General features: G+C 37.0%; 1 protein-coding gene and 1 pseudogene across 1 annotated transcript in view; one reads left to right on the forward strand and one right to left on the reverse strand.

Moving 5' to 3' along the window:
- Positions 1-22,420, forward strand: part of ZNF804B (zinc finger protein 804B) — a 510,313-nt gene that overhangs the window by 324,871 nt on the left and 163,022 nt on the right. The gene's annotated exons all lie outside the window — the stretch shown is intronic.
- Positions 17,212-22,017, reverse strand: LOC124525031 (60 kDa heat shock protein, mitochondrial-like; annotated as a pseudogene).

Consider the following 22,420-nt stretch of genomic DNA (forward strand, 5'->3'; position numbering starts at 1 on the left):
TCCCTGTCAGGATACAATGATAGAGAATTAATGCATAAGATTGATATTATATAGATAGGAAAGGAATTGAAAAAGGCAGACAGAGAAATCTTTTAGATTTTAACTGCAGGGACAAATGATCACAGCTAATGAAATGATCACAGCTAAGGGAAGAATGGCAGGATATGAGGTTACTAGGGATCAGAACCACGGTGGGTTTCCTGGAGCCAGTGCATGGAGAAGAAAGAGGCAGTCCCAAGTAGGTTCTCGGAGTTCCGAGAGACTCTGAGCACTGATGTTCCATCTAAGGATGTGGTTCTGTGCTTAAGGACAAGAATTGCAAAAAGCATTGAATATTTACCTTTATCACGGTCTAGAGACTGGCAGTTAGAGAGTCTTTTTCCTATCTTCCTGTCTTCCTTTAACCTGTGAGTTCCTCTAGTGGGAGGAATTTGGCTAAGAAATTTTGAACGTGTGACTTAGAGAGAGGCCCTACCTCCCTTAAAATGCACAGCAGAGCACAGAGGAGTAGGAAGGGCAACTAAGGGCAAATTATGACTGGTAAGATGAACTTTCCACTAAGAGCATTCTTTGAAAACATTCTAGACAAGGGTTTTGAGTGAAAATTGTCATCACTCCTGCTGTCCATGCAACAGTATACTTGAAATCTGGACATTGCACACATCGACCAGAAGATCTAATTTCAGATGCCAGACTTTGCTCTTAACAGAAAGATAAGGAAGACATCTACCACAAGCTTACACTCTTGGGACGATTTGCAGAGACTGATGTTTTGTGCTGGCTCACTATCAGTTGTCCTGAAGCTTTTCCCACCCCAGGGAAATGTACCATATTAAGATAACACATAGGGGCAGTTATGCCTGTAATCGTACACTGGGAGACAAGGCAATGTGGGAGAGAAGAGCAAGATATCTTGACCCCAGATGTATTCTCAAAAAGATACATTTTGGCAAGATGACACATGGAATTTGAATGCCTGAAAGTTGATTCCTGTAAAGATATCATAACCCTATAACCCTTGGGATGTCTTTATGAACACCTACATGCATGCATGCCTCACTTTGAATATTGCTGTTGTATTAGATAACTTTTTAAAATATGTGTAAGGAAGTGAAAATTTATACTCCAAAGTGTGCAAAGGGGAAAATGATTATTTTCTCTAATGTTTTCACTTTGCTCTGAATTCTTCTCTTAATTCCTATTGAGTGTAGGTAGCTTGGAGCTGGAGTGTTTAATTCAAAGGTCATCAGTTTGAAATTTGAAGTGATCACTTTAATTCAATTTTAATGTGGTTTTCCTTTTGTAAAGAATTTCCTTTCATATCCCTCCTTCCATGTGTGCTGTGGTGAAGATATGTGTTCAGTGGCTATCCTCTGATACATGGCTGGCTTCCCTTAAAATGTCCATCTTTCCTTATGTGGGTGCTCTGAGGTTGCAACCTGCCATGCTGTAATGACCCCAATCACAAGAGTGTAGGGCACTGTCGATCTAAATATCCCAATGGGAAATAGGGCACAATCCTTCTCTGCTTAAATCATGCACCTCCTCCCCAGGCTTAGGGCCAGAAATGAGAGGTAGTTTGGTCTTAGTCTTAATATCAATCCTTAATAATCTCCTTTAATAATAATTTATTAATAAATGAAGTTGTGGCCCAAAACAAGCATTAATCATTTGTTTTAGCCCTTATGTGTTTGATTCCTGACATTTTAATGTGTTGAGTGGATGACAGATCCAGCCAACTAATGGACATACTACCTCAAAAACATTATATTTCATTTGTTTTATGGGTAGAATGGAAATAAATATTTTTCACATAATTTGGCTTTCCAAATAACATCATTCTGCCTTACATAAGGTCAAACAAAAATATAAGGTCCACAAAATATGTTATGTTAGAGAAAAATAAATTAAATTATAAATATAAAATTGCATTAAACTAGTATTATAAATTTGCCAAATATGCAGTGGACATAATGAGAGGAAAAATTAAATGATCTGAAAGGCATCATATGCTTATGATTTTTTTATAGAGATTTTTTTTTCAGTAAACTTATTTATTGAAGTAGCACAAGAATACAGATGTGTGCAAATTCTGTCTATAGAAATCCTTACCATTAATACAGATTCATTATTCATATTTTCAGGAAAAATAATAATAAAGTATTTATGTTTAACCTGAACCAGTCTATTCCCATTTGACCTCTTCCCATGTTATACAGAACTACAACTGTGCAGTTAAAATGGATTAAAAGAACAAATCTCCATTAAAATTTTTTTTAATGTTTATTTATTATTTTTGAGAGAGACAGAGACAGAATGCGAGTGGGTTAGAGGCAGAGAGAGAGGGAGACACAGAATCCGAAGCAGGCTCCAGGTTCTGAGCTGTCAGCACATAGCCCGACGTGGGTCTTGAACTCACGAGTTGTGAGATCATGACCTGAGCCGAAGTCAGATGTTCAACCGACTGAGCCACCCAGGCGCCCCAAAAGAATAAATCGTTTTTGAGCATAGGTCCAGTGTCCTCTTCATTTAGGTTAATAGCTACCAACAGTGATGTCTTTTCAGCATGGCCAAATTTTCTTTCTCTATTTATAGTTTTTCAACTGTTTCAATATGCTGTTTTTTCTAGGCAATAATAAGTAAAGAGTTTCTGAAATATGTTTATTTTCTAGGTTGCTGGTATTGTTGTCTCAAGTCCAGTAGACTTGACAGTGTTAAAATATACTAGGATATTCATGATTTTTCTCCCTTAGCTTTTTCATAGTTCTCTGATTAGATAGGCATTTGATTACATTAATAAATTATGCATATTTAAATAATAATTGTACCATGAACTTAGGTAAGAAATAATAGTTCTTTGTGGGGTTTTTATCTATTGTAACCTTGTTTCATTTCTTAATGGAGAAATCAAGCTCTAGGCTAATTGCAGTCTTCCTTATTAGTGAGTATTAATTAAACCATTATTAAGAGGTCAATGAAAAGGATTTTTTAAATTGAGAAGAGAAAGACAAGACACCCAAATAAAGTATTTGTGCTGTCTCTGGTTTAATATGTATATGATTTATAACAATCATGGTTATTAAAAACCTTATGTTTCTGCCTTAGTTAAAAGACCTGGAAAATAGAAGGTAGTTTCATTATAACTGAGTGTTCTGCATCACCCACTCCACATGAAAAGTCCTAGGAAGTGAGACTCCATTTCTGTGTTTGACCTTAATGCCCAAAGGGGGTATTGTGAGTCTTCATAATCAGTGTGATTAAAATAAAATTACCTGTAACTATTTCTTGTACAGCTTTGAAGAGAAATGAAATGTATTGTACCTAAAATTAATTTTAAGGATTCAAAGATTAGTCTTAATTTCTAGAGATAATAAAGCCTCCTCACCAGTTATACTGGTTAACAGTACAGTAACTTCATTTTCATGAAAGAGATTATACCCAGAGTCTTCATTCCTAGTTTATTTCTCAACATAGTCCCTTATATCTCCTCCTAACAACAAAATTATGAGATAATAATTGGAAGCTCTCTCTCTCGTTTAACAAGAATAGACTTTTAAATGGGCTGCATTCCATTAACGCACAGTAGTAGGCTGATTAATGGCCCCCAATACATCAGATCTTAACGCCTACAAAGACTTTGCAATATGATGAAGGATATTGAGGTAGAGCTATTATCCTGGGTTATCATGATGGGCCCTGCCTACAATCATATGTATCTTTATAAGAGGGAGGAAGAGTCAAATTGGACCACATGGAGACCAAGACGATGATACGAAGATGGAACTGAGAGAGATGTGAAGATGCTCGCCTTGAAGACTGGACTAGTGTGCCACAAACCTTGGAATTCTGGCAGCCATTAGAAGGTGGAAGTGGCAAGGGGCAGATTCTCCACGGGAGTCTCCAGAGCAAATGTGCTCCAGTTGATAACATGATTTTGGTCTCATGATACTGATTTCAGACCTCTAACCTTCCGAAATGTGACTGAATTTTCTGTTGTCAAGTTTGTAGTGATCTGTTACAGCAGCTGTAGGAATCTAATAGAGGCCCCATGCATCATCTACAGAGAAAGATATGTATGACAGCTACTGGGTTATGTTCTGCCAGAATGAATCTCATATGTTTCTTTCAACTTGAGCATTACCCAGGTAAGGTTATTTTCCAAGTTTGTCTTAAAAAAAAAAGAAAAAAGAAAAGAAAAAACAACTCTACATTCTGTGTTCTTATAGCTTATTTACCATAACTGATTAACTCCCTGGTTACCCTTTAAAATAATTAAGATTGTACCTTTTGAAGGCTTTCTCCAATCATGACTCCAAATACAGCCATTCCCCAGTATGATGCCAAGTTGGATAAGTTCAAGTAATTTGCTCAATGGGGTGAAGTCTGAAGAGGTTCAAATTGTGATGCTTTTCAGCCATATTGTTGATGCTGTCTTGACTGAATTGTAGGTATGTTAAACTTATGGTATTTGTGGCAGTGAGAAAATCTAGTATTCAAATTCCCATAATCATAAACCACGTGACTGGAAAAACAAGTTTTGAAAGGTTGTAATCATGATGCTTTCTTTTATAGTTTGCACATAAATATAAAATCATGCTTGGAGATTTTAAAAATATTCCAATAAAGATTTTAGAGTTTGAGTTTTGTGACATATTCTCAAGATTGTTCGCGAATACTTCTTTTTTTTTCTGTTCAGCTACCTTTACAAGTGATGGAAAATGTACCATTTGTCAGCAGATTTTGATTGTGCTGTAGGCTTGATATACAATAAGAGAAATTCTTTTGTGCTTCGAAGAATGTTTTTGCATTTGAAAACAGCAAAGTGCAATCAAGGAACAACTAATTTTAGACCAGAAAGGAACTGGATGTACTTTCTGTCACATATGCAGAGTAAAAACTTTCTTTTTTGAGGTTTGACATACTTTTTAAAATACTACCACATGCTTAACTCCTAATCTTACAATTATTTTTCCAAGTATTATAATCTCATAGCTGAAAGAGCTAAGGCTCAGAGCAATTAAATATCTTCCCTTTGGAGTACTGAGTCAGAACTGGGAGGCAGGTCCACCTAGTTTTTCCTATCTGCATTCAGCACTACCTTAACAATATGGTCATTCCATTAATTATTGTAATCATTTCATAGTTCTAAGGCTGTTTACCTTGATATACAGGAAATGAAGTTTTGAATATTTTCACTTATATTGCAAAATCTGTCTTCTCTCAGAAATTACAGGAAAAAATGTCATTCAGCAAATGATGAAATAGAGCCCAGCATTGTTTAAATGAAAGCAAAATGTTACCTCCTCAGTTTTATAGTGCACAGTAATGAGTTTTTCAAGAGAAAGAAAAGGATCTATAACATAAAGTGCCCCTGGTTCTCATACTTTTAATGTTATGAAATTAAGTTCCATCTTAAAGTGCAGTAACAAACTGTTTATTATCTTTTGCTTATTTTAGTTCACTAAAATAAAAGCAGGCTTAAACGTATTTGGGCAGAACAAGGTAAAATCCCAAATCCTCATTAACATTTGTCTTTGTCACACTTTTGTCCAACTCCCCGTCCCCATCATTCATCACTCTAGAGTTTTCTTGCAGGAAAGAGTCCTAGGAGATTAGATGAGGTCTATGATAATGGTGATGATGGTGATGTAGGTGACAATGACAAATCTGACACGAAAGGAAGTCCAAGTGTGGAGAATACTATGATCCATTCCCACTTTTGTCTAGGTCAATGTCAGCTTTCTTTCAACATATACACTCTTGTTAAATTTTATAAGCTATCATGTCAATTAGGGCATCATCTTTAGACTCACTTCAACAAAAGAGTAAAGGAATATAACATTTTGAATACTTACCATCTCCCAGGTACTGGACTGGGCTCTTGGCATACATGATCTCATGTGGCCACTGTAGTCTTTAGCGTCACTAACAGTGGTTTCCCATCCTCACTGCACAACAGGATTATATAGAGACATTAAAAATTATTGATGCCTGGCCTAGACTTCACCCCAGAAAAATCACATCAGGATCTTTCAAGAGGCCTGAAACAGGTATCACTATTTTTTTTTTTTTAATTCTCCCAAGTGGATTAAAAAATGAAGCTGAGGTAGGGAGAGGTTGTCAACTTCAAGGTAAAAATATTACCCTGTATTATCTCTGGTCAGTTTATAAAATTCGGGAGCCCTTTTTTCACTGAAAAAACTTTTTGGCAAAAAATACCCCTATGAAGTATGAGGTATTGAAATCTTAATTCAGCTTGCTTTTCCTCATTCTTCTTATAACCAGAATAAATCAATAATCCTAAAACTACGTAACTACTTACGCAAAGGGCTCTCATCTCTAACTCTGATACTCTTTAGTTTGTCTTCTCTGCACTCACTTTACTATTTCCTTCTGTAAGTCAAGAGCATCTGGTCTAGGGAATTCCAGTGAAGAGAATTAGAAATTAGAATAAGGAACAGGACACATACATAGCACTTGGCTGTGCCCATTCAGTTCTATCAAGCAAGCTAATTACTCAGGACTCACCTAATTTGATAATCCTGACATGAGAAACTACCAAAGCATAAAGCCTATTAAAATTACTTAATTTAAGAAATATGAGTTTTTGATTGTCTTTCTCTGTTTTTTGTTTGTTAACTCAACATGTTCAATATTGCTAGCAAAATGCATTCCCAAGTGAGTTGGTTTCCTTTGACCTACCTAGCATCTTTTCCCCTCTAATGGACTGAAAAAAGAAATGGCACAAGGTATAGAGATACTAGTAAAATTCAGCTAACGGCCCTCACGAGGCATAAAAGAGATATCACAGATAATTCCTTTCTTAAAATAATACTGCTTCAGGTACACCATTTTCTTTTCTTTTAAAAATGAAGATTAAAAAAAAACCCCACCACTCTTCCCCCAAATTAAAAAAAATAACAATTTTTGATAGCGCTTCAAATATTTTGCAAAGGAAAATAATAATAGTAGTAATGATTATAATTTTAAAATAGTCTTCTCAATAGAGAAAGATGTTTGAGGATGTTAATGACCAATGTGTTGAGTCAGATAATTCAGGAATCTGCATTGCTTTTTCTTTTTATTTATTTATTTATTTATTTAGGTCAGAATACAGTCTTAGTTTTATTTAGAGAAGATAATATTTTTTAATATGAAATTTATTGTCAAATTGGTTTCCATACAACACCAGTGCTCATCCCAACAGGTGCCCTCCTCAATGCCCATCACCCACTTTCCCCTCCCTCCCACCCCCCATCAACCCTCAATTTATGCTCAGTTTTTAAGAGTCTTTGATGGTTTGGCTCCCTCCCTCTATAACTTTTTTTTTCCTTCCCCTCCCCCATGGTCTTCTGTGAAATACGGACTTTTGTTGCATTGCCTTTTCTTTTTTTTTTTTTTTAATTTTTTTTTCAACATTTATTTATTTTTGGGACAGAGAGAGACAGAGCATGAACGGGGGAGGGGCAGAGAGAGAGGGAGACACAGAATCGGAAACAGGCTCCAGGCTCTGAGCCATCAGCCCAGAGCCGACGCGGGGCTCGAACTCCCGGACCGCGAGATCGTGACCTGGCTGAAGTCGGACGCTTAACCGACTGCGCCACCCAGGCGCCCCTGCATTGCCTTTTCTGATAAGAATGGAGCTGCCACTTATGTGGCACCTACTGTCTAAGATATTGCAAGTATATTATCTGAGTTAGTCATCACAAAATATGTCTGTCATTTTCCCATCTTATAAGGGCAGCACCTGAGATTCAGAAAGGTTAAGGAACTTGTCTAAGTGGCAAAGCCAAGGTGTGAATTCACAGCATGTGCTCTCTCAAACCACCATGCTGTCTGCTCCACAGGACTATGACAAACCAGTAGAGAACCAATTGGTTTGTGCTTACACCAAATATTTGCTTTTTAGGTTAGAAGTCATGAAAGTCTCTGGTTTCCTGCAGGGGTTAGATCCATATATAAGAATAATATGAGTTCTTCCTATAATTTTACCTAGTAAGACTTATATTCTGTCAAGACTGTGTATAAGTTGTGAAGATGACTCCAATATGGTAATGTACCTAGAAGACTTGACAGCTTATCTTAAACATTTTCCTCTATATTACAGAATTATTTTTAGTAATAATCATGAAATTAAATAAATGATTAAGATGACTAGAAAAGTAATACAGTTAAACATTTTTACTGAACTTTTACATGAATATGTGCAATTAAGAAATAAATGTTATAGTACAAAAATGTAATATGTTGTATTTTTAAATTACATTAATGTATTTTTAGAAAACAAAAAAAAATCCACACAGTGGTCTATCATAGTAGTGGATTATGACATTCCAAGTTCAGTTTCTAGTCTTCTGCAAATTTCCAAATTTTTAATACATACTCCAAAGAGTTATACAAAACATAGAATTAAAGTAAATCAATGTCTGATTCTTTATTTGTATATCATTATGCTATCAGTATGTTTTTATAAATTACTGTTCAAATTCAGATCTAGTGTCACAGAGACATGAACTGCACAGAAACAAACTTTGATGATTCCAAACTACTATGAGCTTATTCTCAAAATAAATTGTATGTGCCTGGGTGTATATGAGTTGGGGTCAACTGTATAACTAGGAATTCTTTGAATTAACATCCATCCACAATAGCATTTCTTAAAAGATAAGTAATAAAATGCTATACACATGCATATGTATAAATTATTTCAGATATTAAATTGTGTAATCATAATAGATGTATATTGAAATTTTATTTATTTATACAGTTGAAACACAGAAGAAACCATAGTAATTAGAACTGCAATGTCCAATATGGTAGCCACTGGCCACAATGGTTATTTATAATAAATTTAAATTTATTAAAATTAAAGGAACTAAAACTACAGTTCCTCAGTCACATTAATTGTAATTCACATGTTGAATAGCCACATATAGTTAGTGACTACAGTGTTGGATAGCACAGTGTTGGATGTATAGAACATCCATACAGTGTTGTATGTATAGAATACTTACATCATTTCATAACATTTTGTTGGCCAGCATTGATTTGAAATTTAGTCTAGTCAAAATTTGACTGAAGGAAATACTTTATTACTAACATTGTTTAGAAGTGACAGTGCAAGGGGATAATAAAAATCAGACTAACTTTTAGGAGGTGTTGTCATTGTATAAAAATTCTCTATAGACAAAGTACCCCTTATTGCCTTCACTGGGAACAGTTACTCCTCTGGCCTGTCCTGGATTTGCCACTGCTCCAGGAATCCATTAATCCTTTTATGGCTCTCATCTAAACTCTTGCAGATATGTGGTGGGATTTAAGTTTCCTTCACCCCCTTAATAAGGCATTATCATGATTAGTGTTGTTTGGATGCCATGTTATCCTATCTCCTGAGAGAACATGCTCCATCAACCATTCTCCATTTTTCTTCACTTACTGGCAATTCATCATAAATCTAAGCAATCTGTGCCTTACTCTTATAAAAATTCACATTCTTGTACCTTGGCTTTGTCTTACAACGCTAATCAATTTTAACCATTACGTTTCTTTCTATATTCTATTTCCTGAAATAGTACTCCATGGTCATGGTCTGTTTGTGTCCCAGTCATTCTTCAGTCTATCACAAAATCTGCACTGAGGATAGCCACCCCAATGTGTATAGAAAGTCATCCCTGACCCACCTCTGCTCTTTTATAGTATTGGTGCATTCTGTATTGATACTACTTTTCATGGTGTACTTGAAAGGTAGATTTCCTGTCTCTTATGCTAAACAGAATATAAACTCCTAGAAGATAGTAGAAATATCTCATTCAATTCTGAACCCCCAGGATTTGGTTCAGTGCTTGTATAGAGTGGTAACTAAGTAAACATTTGTGGAATAAAGGAGGGAAAGGAAGGAAAGAAGGGAAGGAGTGTTACTATTATTTTGAATAACTTATTTGTGAGTTAGGAGTAGGGGCAAGATGGGGCACCTGGGTGGCTCAGTTAGTTAAGCGTCCAACTTCAGCTCTGGTCATGATCTCGCGGTACCAGGTCATGATCTTGTGGTTCATGGGTTCAAGCCCCATGTCGGGCTCTGTGCTGACAGCTCAGAGCCTGGAGCCTGCTTCAGATTCTGTGTCTCCCTCTCTCTCTGCCCCTCTCCTGCTCATTTTCTCTCTCTCTCTCTCTCTCAAAAATAAATAAACATTAAAGAAAATTTTAATGGACGAGGGGCAAGAGTATGAGCAATTAAAATGAAATGTATGAATGTCAGCTACATGTTCAAGACTATAGAATACTTGAGGTGTATTGCTACAGCAAATCAATTTTTCGGTATGTCAAGGTCCTCCCTAATGCTCAGATAATTACAGATGTTTGATAACCTATTAGAAATTGTTATCCTGAAATTCTTTGTGGCTCTGTTCAGTTCAGTGTAACAAATACAATAAACGGCTTTCTTTTTGTTCAGCACTCTGCTAGAAACTGATGATCCTAAGATGACTAAAACATTTTATCTGCCCTTAAGAGGTAAATTTATTTGTTAGGAACAAGGCACACACACACAAAAGAAAGATAACTATGATGATAATTAGAGTAAATGTCATTTAGCACCCACAGTTTGACGCACTAAGTGCAGCAAATCTTGACTTTGGGAGAGCTAAGGTAGAAATTACCAGCGGGGTACGTTTGCTCCCCTCATCACTTGTCATGGTAGGCTGTCTAATAGTTTATGCTGGATGAAAAGCATCAGTAAACACACTTCTAGGGGGGGGGTAGACAGGGAGTTCTGGGTTTAAATAGCACATCATAAATCCCACTGTTTTTCTCTTAAAACAACCAAATCCAGGTAACAACACATCCCCAGAAATAAGGAAACTCTTTCCCAGTTTAGCTGTAAATTAATTCTGTCCTGAACAGAAAGACTGGTGATAATGATGAAAATGCAAGGGAAGAAGCTTTGGCTGGGGGGAACTTAGGGGAAAGATAATGAGGAACCACAGATGAACACACATAGTGAAATAACAGGAGAGATGTTTTCCTAGTGCTCTCTCTGCCTGGGCGACTGGTAGATGTGAATGCCAATAATACAATAACGTTAGTTACTATGAAGCACTTACTGTAAGCCAGTAATTGTGTTAAGCACTTCACATACATAACCTTTAATGACATAACAATCCTGTGAAATGACAGTGATCCCTCATTTATAGGTGAGAAGACTGAGGCTTAGGGAGAATAAGCCATTTATCAAAGTTTACATAAAGAGAAAATAGTAAAGCTCTATCAGCCTGTCTCCAAAATCAGTGATCATGATTTTACTGTGTGGTCTACAGGGGTAGGTAAGTAGAGATCTTTGTTTTTATTTAGGACCAAATGCACAAAGGGATCTGGTTGGTAATTCTAAAGTACAGTTTTCTGGGTTTTGATAACTTCAAGGTCCTTGAAGAAAATATGGGAAGCAGTCTCATCTCAGAAAGACTTGCTCTCATTTAAGCATCCTTCTTCTCTTTGTCCACATTTGTAGGCAATCCAGGACTGGTTGGGTAGTGTTGTGTTTTTTATTGCTCCCATGACCAATATTTGGCATCATGATTGACTTTCATTCTTCTCAAGAAGAAAACTCTAGAGACAAGATTGACTAGTTCTTTCCAGCTGTACTTAATTCTGGCTTGTCACTATGACAAATATCAGGAAAATGACGTGGCTTCCTTCTTAATCTCTTAAGCTTAAGGGGGTGTCTAACAACAGGCCTGATTCTGGTGATGAGCTGGCTGTCACATCTGTGATGGCAGCCACGAGAAGAGCTAAACAGAGGTTTAACAACTTAATGGTATACTAATAAGATCATTGTAAACAGGAGCAGTCCATTTCCTGAAGTGGTCATATGAACATATTCTGCTGTATCATATAGATATAGATATCAATATGAATATGTCTGTATGATGCACAGTATGTATATACACACACAAGCTACAGAACCACCCCTTTTGTAAATACAGAAATAGAAATTATCAAAATAAATTGTACTTTTTTGCTATTCTCCTTAATCCTTTTTTCAAAGAAACCAATTTATACATCGATAAATCTCTAGTTTTTGAGTTTCACTAAAAAAAATCCTAATAGTCTTACTTAACCAGTATTGGATATAACTACACATTCTTGAGTGTTTCATTAAAGAAGGAAGAAACCTGGCTCTAGTTTTAGCTTAATTTTTTTTTTAAAATTAAAACATAAAATTTAAAACTTGGGCACACTGTTTTTTTGAATGCTTAGAGAGTAAGTTTTTGCTATTTCTAGAGTAATGAGTGATCCTACACTTCCTGCCTCTAGGTCTTGACATGTTTGTTACAGAACAGAGTGAGTAAATTACAACAATCAGTATTTTGTGTCTGCCTCCTTTGCTCCGAAGTGACTGCAACCGCTAATTTTAGAGCACTGTGCTGAAATTCCAATAATCTAAGGTAATTTAAAATGAGCATCCTATAATGTTTATGAGAGAACAAAATGTATTTTATAAGAGATATTTTTCTTTGGTTATTATTTCAAAATTAGTTTGTTTCTGTGCTAACAACAACAACAACAACAACAAAAGGCTCAAGTAACATATTGGTATTCTGGTTCCATGAAAAGTTAAATAGGTTTTGTTGAAGAAAATAGATTTTATAAGAAGGGATTGAAAAATTTGGGGCAATGCATATTGCATAAACCTCTATGGTCGTTTATAGTATACCACTTTGCCTTATGAATATCTGAAAGGGCAGTGTCTTATATTGGGTTTTCTAAAAATAGTCAACTCTAAATCTGTTTTCAAGAGGATTCCATGGTCATGGAATACCCTTTGGGGGAATATTAGATTAAACAGTCTCAAAACTTCTGGGAAGTGAAGCTAATGCCAGTTTTGTATTAAAACCAGTCTCCAGTCAAAGCACAAAGTAATTCTGACCCAGATTGATACGCTTCTGTTTTATTAATAATCTTTACTCGCCTTACAAATAATTTTTAGAACTTGTTCATGTCTGAAAACAAGAATATTAGTCAAGGGTATATCATTAGTTATTATCAAAAACATATCAAAATTTTATATGCCATTGTTGGAATTTAAAGGCTTTTATTTTCAGGCTTTTTACTTCTTAAAAAAATAAGTTCGATTTTCTTTTGGTGACACTATGGTTTCTGGAACCCATAGAGGCCCAGCTGTTCATCTCCTTCTACAGGTTCCAAGGCCATGGGTTCTTTATTCACCGAGATTTGAGACTAAATCTTTTGTCTCTTCTGTAAATTATACACTGTGTGATCCCACACGAAGACCTGTAGGTTGTTAAAGCACCATTAGTATACTGAGATAGTGACAAGATAAATAGATCTTACCTAAATAGCTTTACCTTTTATAACTCACATCTCTCTCAAGAAAATGATATCTTCTCTACCTACCTCACAAGAATGTCAGAAAATAAAAATGAAAGGAACGCATTGCGTGTGAAAATGTTTTGTACATTGTAAAGCAGCCTACAAAGACAAGAAACTTCAATAATGATAATGATCATAATTCCCAATTGTACGTGATGGATTCTGAAAAGTAGAGCAGCTTATAAGTTAACCAGAGACAAAACCATCTCTGGCTCAAATACATATTGTGTCAAGGCAAATGTTTACTTCAAAACATTATTCATGTTGGGAAAACACTAGAAGAGATAAGTAAATATTGATATTGATTTTCAGGAGCTTTCTAAAAATTCAGAAATGAACTCTTCAAGAAACTATGAGAGTAAAAATAATTGAATGGTGATTTTTTTTTTCCTTTTGGTCTTGGGTTTATTTTTTTGGACTATTTTTCTCCTTACACATTGGAGGAACACAATTCCCATAACAGTTTTTTTTTTCTTCCCCAAGTTATTGTATTGTTCAAGGTAGAGTTATTTTGAGTGGAAGTCTCTGAGGCATTGAAGAGAAAATACTGAAAGTGTCTCAATGATCAGAATATTTCCTTCTTGGGAAAGTTATATAGTACTTTTAAAAGTACAGGTCAGAATGTGTCTTTGCACTCAATTTTGATTTTTGTGTAACTCCCAGATATTTCTACAGCAACTAGATATCCAAGGAAGTAGTTAAGAGAAAGAAATGTAAACCCAGCTAACATGTAGTTCTTTTTGGTGCCAAAGAAAAGCCATAGTGTTATACTGCTGAATAACATACTTTTTGATTCACACAAATCACCTACTTTACGTGGTTAAATCATATATGTTTTAATTTTATTTAATATATTTTTAAGAAAAAAATATGTAATTGTATTTTTTGATGATAAATTCAAGTTAAAGATAAAAAAATCATTAAAGTCCATTTTTATTTTAACTACAAACATTTGTAATTACTATGGTGATGTAAAACCTTTAGGAATTTTTTCTACCCCATGCAATCAGTTTTTCCGTAGGAAAATGGGATCAGACTATGCATAAGTTTTCATAACTTTTGGCACTTAAATATTTTTGTGGGCATTTTTGTGGACATCATAATTAGACATTGTAGTTTTTAGTATTTTCATAGTATTGCATTGTAATGAATATTATAATTTTTAACTAATTCTAGTTGTTAGGCATTTAAGTTCTTTTTTCCTAAAGAGTACTTTGATGAACGTTGCCAAACTAACATTTTTATACATTATTGTAAATGTATATACACAGTTATTTTTTTTCAGGGCCAAGCCCTAAGATGAGTAATTGTTTTAGCCAAAATTTAGCACTTGTAAAAATTGACACATATTGCTAGATCCCCTTTGCGAAAATGTAGCAATTTTCTCTGCAACCTAAGTGTATGGAAATGCCCTTTTGCTCATCTGTATATCATTATGAATGTGTTAACAGAGATCTTTTCTCCTTTCCCAGTCTGATACATAAAAAACTGTTGTTTATTTCAGTCTGAATTTATGTTATTAATAATGAGGTCAACCATCTTTTCATGTATTTATTGGCCATTTCTTTTCCCTTGTGTAGAATATGTTAATGCCCCCCTCCATTTTCATAGACTTTGTTCATATTTTTCGAATGGTTATTAACATTTTGTAATTAAAGATACTTTTTCACTATCTTTATTTTCTACTAATTACTAAAATACCTGTGTTTTCTGCTAAATAACTAAATTGTCTTTGCATCTGATGCATCATTAAAAAGTACCCATTAATTCTGAAACTAACTTTCTTGCTAGGAGTAGTAGGAGTAAGATTGTTGCCTTCCGAAGAGGGTCTGAGGCACAGAAATGAGAACTTCATAATCGTGTCTTATCTGTGGTTCTTAAGTGGTTGCTGCCCAGTGAGAGCAGCTGTGCCCACATTTGGCCAAGTGTTTGTGAGCGAGGTCCGAGCCCTCCTTGTAGCAAACTTTAGTGTAGTGCCCATCTATAGCTGATTTTTGGACACTCTGCACCCCCATTTCTTCCAGGGGCAGGCTTAGGAATCTTCATTTAATCTCTAGGTGTTTCTTTCTTTTTTTTAGCTTTATTTAAATGTTTATTTATTTTTGAGGGGGCGGAGGGTAGGGAGGGAGGGAAAAGGAATGAGGCAGGGGCAGAGAGAGAGAGAGACAGAGACAGAATCTGAGGCAGGCTCCAGGCTCTGAGCCCTCAACACAGATCCTGATGTGGGGCTTAAATTCAAAAACCATGAGATTATGACCTGATCCACTGTCAGGCACTTAACCAACTGAGCCACCCAGGTGCCTCTATTTCTAGGTGTTTCTTACACATGCTGAAGTTTGAGAATGCGTGCTTTTGTTAATATTTGAATATTAGTCCCCATGTATATTGAAGACAGTACTATCAAAAGAGACCTTTGGAAAGCTGTTTTGTTTGTTTGCTGTTTGGTTTTTAATCTTCAGTGCTCCTTCCTTTATACTTGAAGCTTTATAGAGACACTGTCTTACATATTCAAAACTTGAAGTTCAAGTAACTCAGCAAAGTGATAACTCTTTATGGGATGAGAACTACACAGCATCGTATTTTCTTGGGTCATTATGACTTCCATTATGTCTGGAGTTAAAATTAATACTCAATTTTTAAAAATTCCATTAGCTTGCACATTGGACATAATTATCTACCTCAGTTACATGACGTTAGGGCCTTTACCCTTATTTTAACGTTGTTATTGCCTATTTATCATTTATTAAAAATGACCACAAATCATTTGAGAAACAGGAAGGGAATGGAAATAAATATGCTGTACTCAAGAAAACTAATGTAACAGAATGTTCTCAGAAACAGAGCACAAACATATCTTTTCTTTCTAGTTGGATTTGAGGTCTCCAATGTGGAGACTAATATAGTAGAGGCCAGACTCTTCTCTATGTGATAATTAACACTTTCTGAGTGCTTGTTATAAGCTAGGAACTGTGCTAAGACATTGATATTTATTATACCCCCATATTATTTGATGAGGTTAAACACTACCACCAGTTAGTGTCACCATTCACAGATTAGGGTAGCAGGCATGGAGAATTTCAGTAACTTCCTCCTGATTATTTGGCAGGTTGGTGGCAGAGCCAGGATTTGAGCCCAGGTCTGTCACCTCCAGGACATGTGCTCCTCTCCTCCTCCTCCTCCTTCTTCTTCTTTTTAAAATTTAAACAAATTTTAATTACACGAAGGTTGTCACATAATTGGATATTTAGCTACTTTCCACACAATTATTCTTGCTTTCCACAGAGAGGCTGCTTCTTAACTTTTCATCTGGAGATGGCAAGCACTAAAACCCCAATTTTAACAGAATAGTCGTAAAAATGCCCCAGTGATTTATGTTGAAAGTAGTACGTTGGTACGTGGCTCTTGCATTCAGTACAGGAATGTACAAATGTCTTTTTATTTAAAGACACAAAATAAGTTGTCTGTAGGCATGTAATACGGTGACCGCAGTAAACCATTAAATGTTGTCAGTTGAAACTAGTAACTGATGGTTATAGTGACTTTTTAAAATTTTATTTTAGAGAGCGAATGTGAGAAAATCTTAAGCAGCCTCCACATTCAGTGAAGGATCCCATGACCCTGGGATCCTGACCTGTGCTGAAATCAAAGAGTCTGATGCTCAACTGACTGAGTCACCCAGGCTCTGTATTGTGATTTTCTTAACCACCAGTCAGCCTTTTCCTCAGTCGTTTCCTTCAGCCAATGTCTCTGAAGTTATTGTTGAGGAGCACTGCTTTGACCTTCCTCTCACTGTGCATTTATAATGGTAAAGTGCTATTCTAGGAATTAGAACATGTCACCTCCCATGCCACCCATTCCGCCCATTCCAGGGTCCTTCTCTTAAGGAATTCCAGTGACTACAGCTTCTGCTGTAGTTGACAGAAAGGCCACTCCAGGAGGATCCAATAAAGCAGTTCTTATAAAGTTAGTTGGGTCAGTGATTCCTTTTCCCACCATATCCCAAAAATCTTCAAGCATAGTGTCATGACCAACCTCTGAGGTACTTTGTATAATTTTCTCAGTTATCAGTGATCCTTCAACACCTGCATTCTTAGCAATGGTCATTGTAGGAATATTGAGTGTTCTTTCAATAATTTCTGTACGAACTTTTCGACCTTCATTAGCTGGAGTTATTGAATCAGGCTGGAATGCACCAAAGCAGGCCACAACCCCTCCCAGAACAATGCGTTCTTCAATAGCAGCTTCTATAGCATTGAGGGCATCTCTACCTCTGTCTTTCCTTTCAATCACTTCAACATCACTTGTCCCACCACCCTTCAGCACAGCTGTTCCATCTGAGAGTTTTACCAGATGTTCATTCAACTTTCCCTTTTCATATTCACTAATTGTGATATTAACTGTTCAATATATTTTTTGATGACATTTTTCAACTGGACGCTTGTCACCTTTTTCTTTTGAGAGCATGGCATCATCTTTGGTCATGATGGCCTCTCCAAATTTTCTGAAGTTGTAAGGCTGAACATCTTCAAGATTTAGAGTCAGCCCTTCTTCAAACACTGCCACCAGTAGCAATAGCCATGTCTTTAAGCTGTTTCTTTCTCTTGTCTCCAAAACCTGGAACTTTGACTGCTATAACCTGAAGACCAACTTTTAGCTAATTTCAGAATGAGTATACTCAGATCTTCTCCATCAGCATCTTCAGCAATTATGACTAAGGGCTTATGGTGAGCATTGGCAATTTCAAGAAAAGGTGCAAAGGACCGGACACTAGAAATTTTCCTTTCACTCAATAAAATGTATGCATCTTAGAATTCACATTCTGACCTTTTGATGTATTAATAAAGTATGGAGAAATATAACCTCGATCAAACTTCATGCCTTCAGTAAACCATACTAGGTACGTTATATCTTGAGATGTTATGAAATCAGTTCCAGTGGAATTAGTATCTGATTCTCACCGAGAGGTCAAAATCCAAAAGATTAACTGGAATGGTATACCTGCCTATAGAGTAAAGAGACTGGAGTTGCATCTCATTGGAAAAGAAGGGCCCTTTATTCTGGGTGGCTCCCTGAGCGATTCATGTTAGAACGCTGTGGCCCATCTGCCATTCTGAAGGGGCATGTCCCTGGAGGATGACCTCAACCACAAGTGACCCAGGAGGGGAACCAGCAGTCCAGGTGGAGCAAAGCAGCCTACTGGAGGAAGAGAGACTACACACCTACCCTGGAGAATACTCTGATGCAGCTTATGACTGCACCAGCCATGTAAGGCTTTGCTGTTCTTCATGAAGCTTCTCTTCAAAAATACCACTTTGAGGAAGGAAAGAAGTGAAATGAATAACAGAGAAGCAGCATCTTCATTGACAGTTTTACCAGACTGGGACTGGCCCAAGCTGGGGAGAGGGAAAAAACAAACAAACAAACAAGCAAACAAAACCAACCAAACAACAGCAACACCAAAAACTTTAAACACTGAATATTTTCAATAAGACAGAAGTGGAGGGGCACCTGGGTGGCTTAGTCAGTTAAACATCTGACTCTTGATTTCAGCTGAGGTCATGATCTCACAGTTCATGGGTTCAAGCCCCAGGTCAGGCTCTGTGCTGACAGTGCAGAGCCTGCTTGGGATTCTCTCTCTCCTTCTCTCGCTGCCCCTCCTCTCCTCAAAAATAAATAAATAAACATTTTAAAATAAATGAATAAAGAAAACTAAAACCAAAAGGAATATTTTATTCTTTTTTTCTTTATTTATTTATTCTAGGTTCCCTTGACATAGTTCAACAACTATAACTGAGTACCCCTAATATTGTCACAGTTAGAATGTATATGTTTTTCGAGGCCCTTAAAAAACACTGATGTTAAAAATTGTGATCTTCACAATTTGTCACAGGAAAAGATAGTCACCTATTTCACTGACCCATGAAACAGGCTTAAAATTTCCTCAAAGTATCTAAGGTATAATTAGGTAATATCTGTGAAAAGTGTGTAGCCCACTGCTTGGCACAGTAGCACTCAAAAACGTTTGTCTTTTCCTTCAGGAAATTGGGTATTTTATTACCAGAGGACAAAATGAAAGAAATTTTGTTGTGCCAGTTTCCTGTATTTTAGGAACTTAGGGATTAAGCTTTATGAATTCCTTTTAGGAGCCCAAGTATAAAACTCAGATATATTGCACAGTTTGAAGAACTGTTCTATCAACTACTTGTCATCTGAGTCGAAGCATAAGAAAACATTTTATAAATTTCCCCTCCTTTGGACTGTTAGGAACCTGGTGGGGAAGCCAGAAGTGGTATGGCTTTGGAATGCTACCTGCCCTCCTTAGAAAGGATAAAGGCAAGTTCACCTCTCTGTGAAGATGTTTGATTGGAGGGAACATTGACTTTGTGCTGCACTTTGTACAGAGAATTACATTTTAAAAGCCCAATATCTAAGTCGGCTTTGTTCTAATTTCAAAGATAATCAAAATATCTTCAACACTGTGGGAGGTCTCTCAGTAAACATGGATTTATATTTAGCACAATTTATTTGAGAATCAGAAAGGCTGCCAAAATAGTCCAAACATTAAATTATTTCCATTTTGGAGGGGTATTACTGAGAAGTAATAAAATATTGCCAGCCTGGATAGGCAGCTCATCATCGCTAGTAAGATGAAAAGACCAATTATGCCTCACATGGACAAATGTTGATTAAAGAGTGGACTTCATAACCGCCTGGCCATGTTAGAGGCTATAATCACAGAGGAGGGGGAAGGAAGCACTTAGCAAAACACCAAAAGCTGCAAGGAGGAGTCATCCAATGAAAGAGGAAAGATCGAAATTTTAAAGAAAATGTCAGAGGAAATTGCCTGGTGGTAAGAGCTCTACTTATGTATGACTCTTAAGGAAATTGTCTTCTTAGAAAATTGTAAGTTCTCAAAATGCCTTAAATAAAAAAAAAAAATGGATCTATCTAAGGATTCTGCGGATCCCCAAACTTGGTATTCTCAAACTTTAGAAAAATTGTTTTTATCTGTCACAGCTCCTCATTCTTCTGAGGACGATTCAGGAATTGTGTGAGTTTGGGTTAGAAGAGGGGTTCCAGAGAGACACTAAGCTTGCTTTCCATTCAAGCCTGGTAACATGACCTATCAAATACTTACTGAGTATTTTTGTATGTGAATAACTGCCTGCAATTCAAATGAGGTAGCATATATAAAATGTAGGAAACAGCACTATACAGGCAAAGCAATATTATGCAGAAGATTACAATATGTAACAATCTCTGTGTCTTGATTGAGAACCCACCCCAATGACTCAGTACTGTGCTGTGCATAGGAAAGATAGAGTTGTGGCTTTCAAGGTCCTAGAAGGCTACTAAGGGCAAACAACATGGGTGAGAAAAATTTTAAAATAATATGATGCAGTGTGTAATTAAGTGCCACATTACGTAACACAGGATTGTTAGAGTTCAGAAAAAGAATGAATGCAGTGAGAACTGGAAGCATTTTCTGGGAAAAGAGGGACCTGAAGTGGGACTCGAATAATGCGTAAGATAGGGGAACTCTAGAGTTGAAAGGGAAGAAATTCCAGAAAAGAGAAATAGCAGCCCACAGGTTCCAGGGAGGGAATGGCAAAGAGATTGAATCAGGGAACCACTGAGGCATAGGCCAGGAACACAGGCTCTGGATCCAGGTTTACTAGATTGGAGTCCCAGGTCCCCCCCCCCCCCCACTTCCTGGTGTAACCTAGGCATCATGTGATCATTTTGTGCCACACTTCTGTTGTTAGTAAAATGAAGGCAACCATCATATCTATTTTAACGGAATATTTTGAGAATTAATGGGTTGACGTATGTCAAGCACTTACACTAAGACCCGGTATCTAGGAAGTACTGAACAAATGTTAGCTACTATCACTATTATTGTGTTGTTGTATACTCTTTAAAAAAAATATATTTATTTTGAGAGAGAGTGCATGAGTGGAGGAGGGGCAGAGAGACAAGATCCCAAGCAGACTTCGTGCTGTCGCGCAGAGCCCCACATGGGGCTTAATCTCATGACCAGTGTGATCATGATCTGAGCCAAAATCAGATGCTTAACCGCTTAACTTACTGAGCCACCCAGGGGCCCTTATTGTTGTCCACTCTTAAAAGATGTGATTTTCGGGGCGCCTGGGTGGCGCAGTCGGTTGGGCGTGCGACTTCAGCCAGGTCACGATCTCGCGGTCCATGAGTTCGAGCCCCGCGTCGGGCTCTGGGCTGATGGCTCAGAGCCTGGAGCCTGTTTCCGATTCTGTGTCTCCCTCTCTCTCTGACCCTCCCCCGTTCATGCTCTGTCTCTCTCTGTCCCAAAAATAAATAAACGTTGAAAAAAAAAATTAAAAAAAAGATGTGATTTTCATGGCTGGAATGAAGCCAGATTTTGCAACAACAGCAACTACTACTTGTTACAGATAGTGTGATGGACATTGTGCTCAACACTTTGCCTACATTGTCTCTTATTCCTAACAACCACCCCCCTGGAGAGGGGGAGAGGGAAGGATTATTTCTCTTACTTCTCAGCTGAAGGAGCTGAGAATTAAAGAAGCAATTTTCTGGAGAGTCCTGCAGCTGGTAACGAACAGTCAGCAATTGGAAGTGCAATCTTTTGGCCATCACCCCAGTGTTTTAAACTGCTCCATTACAGTGCTTTAACTTAAATGATAGAGGGTCCTGAGATTGAGGCAAAAGTCGGACACAAGTTTACTAGATGTGTTCAAAGTAGAAATGGGTTCAGGTTCAGGAAAAACAGCCTGGTGGTAGCTGGTGGCAGCCGGAATACTCTAGGAGAGGTGAGGTGAATAAACTAAGATGGCAGCCCTGAGACCTGAGAAGAACCAGTGCTATAGATTCATTCGGCAGGAGGAAAAAAAAAATGGATGAGACTATCCTGGGCCCTGAAAGTGAGAGATAGTAAGCTTGAGTCTTGGTGATGGGGCCCCAATGACTGAGAATGGTAGCTCCCGGAGGGCTGACTTGCTGAGAGGGTGCAAGAGGGACCTCAGCTCCTTGCACATAA

The sequence above is a fragment of the Lynx rufus genome, unplaced genomic scaffold (genome assembly GCF_022079265.1).
Source record: "Lynx rufus isolate CCGP_SWC_20201006 ecotype Redwood Valley unplaced genomic scaffold, mLynRuf1.p SCAF_4, whole genome shotgun sequence".
In the NCBI taxonomy this organism is placed as follows: domain Eukaryota; kingdom Metazoa; phylum Chordata; class Mammalia; order Carnivora; family Felidae; genus Lynx; species Lynx rufus.